The sequence below is a fragment of the Gymnoscopelus braueri genome, assembly GCF_963280865.1.
Source record: "Gymnoscopelus braueri genome assembly, chromosome: 16".
Classification (NCBI taxonomy): Eukaryota; Metazoa; Chordata; class Actinopteri; order Myctophiformes; family Myctophidae; genus Gymnoscopelus; species Gymnoscopelus braueri.
In genome coordinates, this window is record NC_137616.1 from 26,343,399 (window position 1) to 26,351,387 (window position 7,989).

The following is a 7,989-nucleotide window of genomic DNA, read 5'->3' on the forward strand; positions in this document are numbered from 1 at the left end:
CCCCAGCGAATCACACACCAGTGAGTCACACCCCCAGGTGTGACCGGTGCGTGTGACAACCCGGTCATTTACGACCCGACGTGGAATCGTTGCCACCCACAACCATGAGAAGTTCATGTTTAAGCTGTTTGAGCTAAGCTATGTGTGCTAATAACACAACCTGGATTCGAACATTGCACGTGTCAATCTGCATGCTAGTGCTCTGAAGATTACATTACAGTCATTTAGCAGACGCTTTTATCCAAAGCGACTTACAATAAGTGCATTCAACATAGGTAGGGAACGAAAACTACTAATCACCAGAAGTCTTAAGTGCATTTTCTGCAAAAACAAGCAACCAAGAGTATACCTAGCGCTAAGGTAAAAGTGCAAGTGCAATATATCAGCTACCTACTTTCTTAAACAGATGAGACAAAATAGCAAAATCTAATGAGCAAGAGCTAAAACAAATAAGTGTATCTAAACAAGATCCAATAAAACAATACAACAATAAAACAAGCATTCATACAACTAGTTAACAACAAGTAGGCCAGGCAAAGAGGAAGGGTAGTGTTTCCTGAAGAGGTGGATTTTCAGCCTGCGGCGAAAGATGGGCAGTGACTCTGCTGTCCTGACATCAGTGGGAAGTTCATTCCACCACTGTGGGGCCAGAACAGAAAAAAGTTGTGACCGTGTGGATCGGCCAGAAGGACCCTTGAGTGACGAGGCAATCAGTCGCCCCGAGGTGGCAGACCGAAGTGGTCGGGCAGGGGTGTAGGCATCGACCATAGCCCGGAGGTAAGAAGGAGCTGTTCCTTTCACTGCCCTATAAGCTAGCACCAGGGTTTTAAACTGGATGCGAGCCGCTACGGGGAGCCAGTGTAGAGAACTGAGAAGGATAGTTGTGTGGGAGAACTTGGGGCGGTTGAACACCAGACGAGCCGCAGCTTTCTGAACAAGCTCCAGAGGTCTGATGGCAGATGCCGGAGCACCAGCAAGAAGGGAGTTGCAGTAGTCCAGGCGGGAGATGACAAGAGCCTGGATGAGCACCTGGGCTGCCTTCTCCGTGAGGAAGGGGCGAATCCTCCTGATGTTGTAGAGGAGGAATCTGCAGGACCGTGTCACTGATGCGATGTTTGCCGAGAACGACAGTTGATCGTCCAGGGTCACACCCAGATTCTTCGCAGTCCGAGTTGACGTCACCACAGCATTATCAATGGTGATGGCCATGTCTCGGTGCGGACAGCGCTTCCCCGGGAGGAACATCAGCTCGGTCTTGTCCAGGTTGAGCTTCAGGTGGTGCAGCAATGCGTGCCTCCACTTGTGTGTCAGAGGGGGGGAATGAGAGGATCAGCTGGGTGTCATCGGCATAGCAGTGGTAGGAAAAGCCATGGGAGTGGATGACAGCACCAAGAGATGTAGTGTAGAGAGAGAAAAGGAGAGGACCCAGAACCGAGCCTTGGGGAACCCCAGTAGTGAGCCTGTGTGGTTCTGACACAGAACCTCTCAGCATCACCTGGTAGGAGCGACCCGTCAGGTAGGATGCAAACAGGGAGAGTGCAGAGCCTGAGACACCCATCCCCTCAAGGGTGGAGAGGAGGATCTGATGGTTCACTGTGTCGAACGCTGCAGACAGGTCCAGGAGTATCAGGACGGAGGAGAGAGAGTTCGCTCTAGCGGCATGGAGCGACTCCGTCACTGCCAGGAGGGCAGTCTCGGTCGAGTGACCCACTCTGAACCCAGACTGGTGGGAGTCCAGGAGGTTGTTCTGGTGGAGGTACGAGGACAGTTGTTTGAAGACAGCACGTTCGAGAGTTTTAGATGGGAAGGATAGAAGCGAAACCGGTCTGTAGTTCTTGATCGCAGAGGGGTCAAGTGTCGGTTTCTTCAGGAGGGGGGTGACTCTGGCAGTCTTGAAAGCAGAGGAAAAGTAGCCAGATGATATCCAATGCGCACTCCCACTCATAAAATGCAATAATAGCAAGAATAGGAATACCACGATAACGCAATGGTGACTATGAACCAGCAACAGATTCCACTTACCCAGAAAATGGTTGGAGGGTGCATTTTTCACCCCTTTGATCCAATAAAAATTTCCTGAGACCATGAGGAGTCACCACTAGACATATTGCAACCGATATTGATACCCATACCCTAGCCCTGAAACATGACTGTCATACCATGACAGCCATGGTGCCGAGTCCCCCTGGTCTAAAGTTGTGTTCGATTTTTTCACATTGCCATCTCTCACATAAACATAAACGTTCAGATTTCAAATATAAAGAACCGCGATAAGTACCCGTATCTCCCGTATTGTTCAATAAAAAGCATTTTAGTCCGATTGCCGGCCATTTTCTCCAAATTTGCGACACTAATGGTTGGGGGGTGTATTGCACTCTGATACATTACAAAAAGAAAAAAGAAAATGGCCGGCGATGGGATTAAAATGCTTTTTATTGAACAATACGGGAGATACAAGTACTTATCGCGGTTCGCGTCGCCTTGTAACATCCGTGGCTCGGTGGTAAGCACTTTATATTTGAAATCTGAACGTTTATGTTTATGTGAGAGATGGCAATGTGAAAAAAATCGAACACAACTTTAGACCAGGGGGACTCGGCACAAGCGTCATGTGAACCATGGCTACCCATACCCATACATAACCATACTCATAAACATACCTCGCACCTTGCAACAAATTAGGCTGGGACAAAGGTTTTCATTCATTCGGAGAGCAATAGGGCAGACCAGCTCCAGCTGGACATCCTTTTCGAACAGCAATTGGTGAAAATACACAGGGGATAAGTATTACCTGTTAAAAAATGAAAACATGGATCTATTTTTAGAGAATAGAGGCAACAATTCAAATGATCAGGCAAGGTGGTGCCTCTGGTCACCCACAATGATCTCTGTAGATGCATTCCATACTTGGCAACGTAATCCCTAACAGTTTACTGTCTGTTGATATGGTCTGTTTCTGTGCCTCAGTATTGTCAAACCAGCAATGATGCAGAAGGTAAAAACCACCCGATACGACCCATCCTATTTGTGTGTAGTGTTGCTCTGATCCTAATGGTGTTCTCTGTTCATGTGTAGGAGGAGGGGACCGGCCTGGTGAGGACGAGGCACACCTGACTCAAATCATCCTCTGGAGTATTTAATCAGGCTGGTCAGGGCCACCTTGCCTCTCTCTCCTACACAGGAAACATTGTTTGCTTTTGAGTTTAGTTCCATACATGCACTGCACTACTGATACCACTGACTATACACACAACATTCTAATTAAGTATAACTTTCTGGTTCTTTGAGTTACCAATAAATACATTTAAAGTTAATCCTGTGTGTCGTCTCCCAATTGTGTGATGATTTGAGTCAGTTCATGACACATTGAATAAAAGTACAGTGAAACATGTGAAGAATTTAGTTAAAAAAACAAAAAACAGTTTCATTAAAAAGTAGAATCTTTGATATATTAGTGCTCATTAAATGTCCCATTTAAGCTTATGGTTGAGCACAATGCACGTTCCTCTTATCTGCTACAGATTGTATTAGCTCCCCATTTATAAAAGTAGAGTTAGAGGATTATTTGCAGCTCTCTAAAATCAAAGGACATTTACTTGGTTTTAGAGGTGGGAGAAGAAGGTTTGACCTCTCACACCAATTTAGGAAGTATAGGCAAGAATTGGACAATGCTCCTGCTATGCCCACCAAATAGGCTCCATCGTTGGCGGGTGTCCCTTGACAAAAACAACTGATTTTGAAGCAAAGAACATTACACATCATGCCACATTTTTTGTTGTAAATTCAGAGATGTACAGCGAATACAAACATACTTAGATTTCATCCTTTTTGCTTCATGTCCTTCTGGACCTCCGTTGTTCACACATTCTCTTGCAGGTGTTTGCAGACCCATATATAGACATATCACGTACCAATGTGAGAGAATGGGGTGTGTAGTCATGACAGGAAACAGTGAGGTGTAAAAGAATGGCGAGAGAGAGACTAGCTGAGGACCAGTTATGATGGTGTGGTCACAGGAGAGCCCCTGTGCTGTTGGCGGAAGATGGAAGCTATCAGAGGGCTAGATGGGCTGACAAAACAATCTTACACACAGGGAAAGGAGGAAGATGGTGTGGGGGAGGGGTGATGGAGGGACAAGGGGATCTTACCAGCAACAGAGGAATGGATTGTGGGATGATAGCTATCAGTAATACACTGCAAAAGCACCAGTGTTCATTTAACTCTGAAAGCGTAATCATGGCTCAGAGAGAGAGAGCGCGAGAGAGAGAACGGGGGGTTGTGCTTTATTGTTACATCTTGTGTACAGCTACATAAGAGTAAAAAAAAATTTGTTCGGCTTCCTTCAGACAATGCAGCAGCATAGGTAATAATAGGGTGAGGAGATAAAGAAGAATTGTCATATTCTTTATAACTGAGTCCAAGAAAAGGCTTGAGATGGTGAAGAACTGGAATCATATATTCACTTATACACCTGGTGGCCTACAGGGAAGGATCCCAATCAGAATCCACTTTCCTGTGTTTACGTTTTCTGGAGTCTAGAGTAAAATAAATGTTCACATCCTTCTCTTCTCTTTTATAAACATTTTGTGGTACAGTTGCCATTACGCAGTAAAATCATGACTGTTAATTTAACATTAGAGTTAACGCTCAGGCTTATGATGTGCAACATTAACAAAAAATATACTAATTTAATTGCTTGTATGAATTCTGCTCTCTTTAAAAATGGTGGATGTCTCATTTTGAAGTTGAGTTCAAATGCATGCTAAACAAAGACACACAAAGCACCATTAAGTCTCATTCATGCACAGATTGCATGCAGAAAATATTCAGATCTAAAAGCCAAGAATACCGCCTCCATCTCTTCTCATTCAACCTCTTCTTTGCTGTCTTCTATCATCCCCACTCTGTCATTCCCTCCCTCCATCTACCCCTCCCGGTCTCCTTCTTCCCTCTTTCCCAGGTGAAAGATTCTAGAAGTCTGAAGGTGAAGGAGAATAAATTGACACTTCTTTGTGGCAGCTGCCTCTGTCAATGCTTTCCCCCCTCTCTCTCTCTCTCTCTCTCTCTCTCTCTCTCTCTCTCTCTCTCTCTCACTCCACTGAGAGATCCTTTTTGCAGGACACAAAATAAAACAGGAAGAGAAGTGAAGTGAGAATGAAATTTCCATCTGGGAGGTGTGTGGATGAAGTTATTGGAGAAAAGATGAAAAAGCGCTGTGGGGGATAAAAGGAAGGAAAAAAAGGGGACGGTTGATGGATGTTCAACTCTGGTCTTATTATCCAGTGCTGTGGTGAGGCATCTGCATTGATTTGAAATGATTCTGTACACGTCAACTAATCAATGGTTGTTTGACCGTGGATAGGGTTGAACTGGATAACCCTGCATGCTGTAGTGGTGAAGGAACGGTCCACGAGGACCGTTAGAAGAGTGGGGAATGATTTTTGGTTGACAGATGTTTTCTTTTCTTTCTTTCTTTTTTTTTTATTATTGATTTGTGTGTTGGCTTTTGTTTTGTTTGGCTTAATAAAAAAGAAAAACATGTCAAACTAGGAATCATAAAAGTGCACTCCATAGTGTTTGGAGAGGAAAAGTATATTTTTGTGGATATGAATTTTGTGTTTCCTTATTCAGTTTTGTGTGTATTTGGGATCATTTGAGAGAAAAAGAAAAAAACAATATTAGGGTGCAGTCACACCGAACTTCGATTCTGCCTCTGCGGCGGATTCTGCCAATGCTTTTCAAGGACTGTTATTTGGCGGAAATTCGCGAATGGCAACAAACCACTCTGTTCCCATTGAAAAGCATTGGCAGAATCCGCTGCATAGGCAGAATCAAAGGTTGGTGTGACTGCACCCTTAGCATACATTTTTAAAACAACAATCCGCTCTTTCTATTTATGCCCGATTTGACATTTTCTTCAGCTCCTCTCTTCTTTCTGAGATCTCTCTTATTTCTGTCAAACAGTCTCCTCTCCGTCGTCTTCTTTCTATGTCATTGTCAATGCTTTCATTTCAATCTCTCTCTCTCTCTCTCTCTCTCTCTAAGCGCCACTATATTTTCCCTCTGCCACCAATCCTTCCATTTCTCCTGCGACAAAAGGGCAAGAGGAAGACATTGAATGAAAAGGGAGAAAGAGAGAGTGAGATATGAGACTAGAGAATAGAGTGTGATGCTGGTTGAGAGAGAGAGAGAGAGAGAGAGAGAGAGAGAGAGAGAGAGAGAGAGAGAGAGAGAGAGAGAGAGAGAGAGAGTGAGATATGAGACAGAGAATAGAGTGTGATGCTGGTTGAGAGAGAGAGAGAGCGAGAGAGAGAGAGAGAGAGAGAGAGAGAGAGGGGAATAGAGGATAATTCTGGTTAAGAGTTGGAGAGAGGCGGTGGAATAATCCCGCAGGAAATAGAAAAAAAATACCAACCCTCCCCCTCTCTCTCCATCATTCTACCGCTCTCTTTATCAGGCCAGCAGAGATACGCAGTTCATTCTCTCACTATATCACCCCTCCATCTCTCACTCTCTCTCACACATCACACACAGACGCACAGACACATACACAGATGGACACACACAGACAGACACACACGCGCACACACACACACACACACACACACACGCACGCACGCACGCACGCACACACACACACACACACACACACACACACACACACACACACACACACACACACACACACACACACACAGACACACACACACACACACACACACACACACACACACACACACACACACACCCCCACACACACACACACACACACACACACACACAGGCTGTGTTATCTCCAGGTCTGGGAGGGGGGACGTGTTCGGTTCATTCTCGTTCCCGGTGCTCTATAAACCTGCTAACCTCTTTCCTCCCGCTGACCCTCATCTCCCCATCCCCCACCACATGTGCATGCTTCCAGTCTATGACAACCCCCCCCCCCCCCCCCCCATAGCGTGTGCGTGTCTGACCCAGACACTGGCAGTACATGAAATATTTGTATTGTATGGTTGGGAGGGTTTGCATTTAAAAGGAGAACATTTCTACTGTGCATGCATTTGGGCGACAAATAATAATCCGTCTGATTAAGAGCATGTGGCTTAAAATGTTAATGTGTCGACGCTAAATATTCACCAGCCAATCATCCTGATCTTTCTAAAATATCATAGATTGGTCTATGTATAAAAAATATTGCCATTTTGCCAGAATGTGATCAATCATGAAAGCTGCAAGATCAAGATCAAGATCAATCAAGAGGCTGCAAGGAGCACGTTTTGCCTTTCATTGAAGATTGCAGGTCACCTGTTTAGAAATAATCATATCTATAACATAACAGGGGGATCAGTGGCTCAGGAGGTAAAGCAGCCACTTGGTAATTGAAAGGTTCCCGGTGCAACTCCCGGCTCCCCCTGGCTTTGTGTGCTAGTGTCCTCACGCAAGACACTGAACTCCCTGGAGAAACTCATTTCGGTAAAAAAAAAACAACACATGAGGATCTGTCATGAGAGATTACTGAACTCCTAACTGCTCCCAATGAGCATGTTGGTGCCCTGCATCGTTTCCTCAGCCAGCAACGTGGGAATGGGTGAATGTAAAGAGCTTTGGATGAAGGTGCTATATAAATGCACCATTTACAAGAGATATGACACACTGGCATATTGAGAATACACCAGAATTACAAGTACCATTGTTTTTATGTTTGTTCTTATTGTAATTAGATTAGTGTAATCCTGTTATATGTGTAATCTGTGATCTATGTGTGTGTGTGTGTGTGTGTGTGTGTGTATGTGTGTGTGTGTGTGTGTGTGTGTGTGTGTGTGTGTGTGTGTGTGTGTGTGTGTGTGTGTGTGTGTGTGTGTGTGTGTGTGTGTGTGTGTGTGTGTGTGTGTGTGTGTGTGTGTGTGTGTGCATGCATGCGTGCTTGTGTGTTTATTACTGGGGAGTAGTAACTAACCTTGCCCTGAACCCCTCCTCCCCATGTTGTACAGGCAT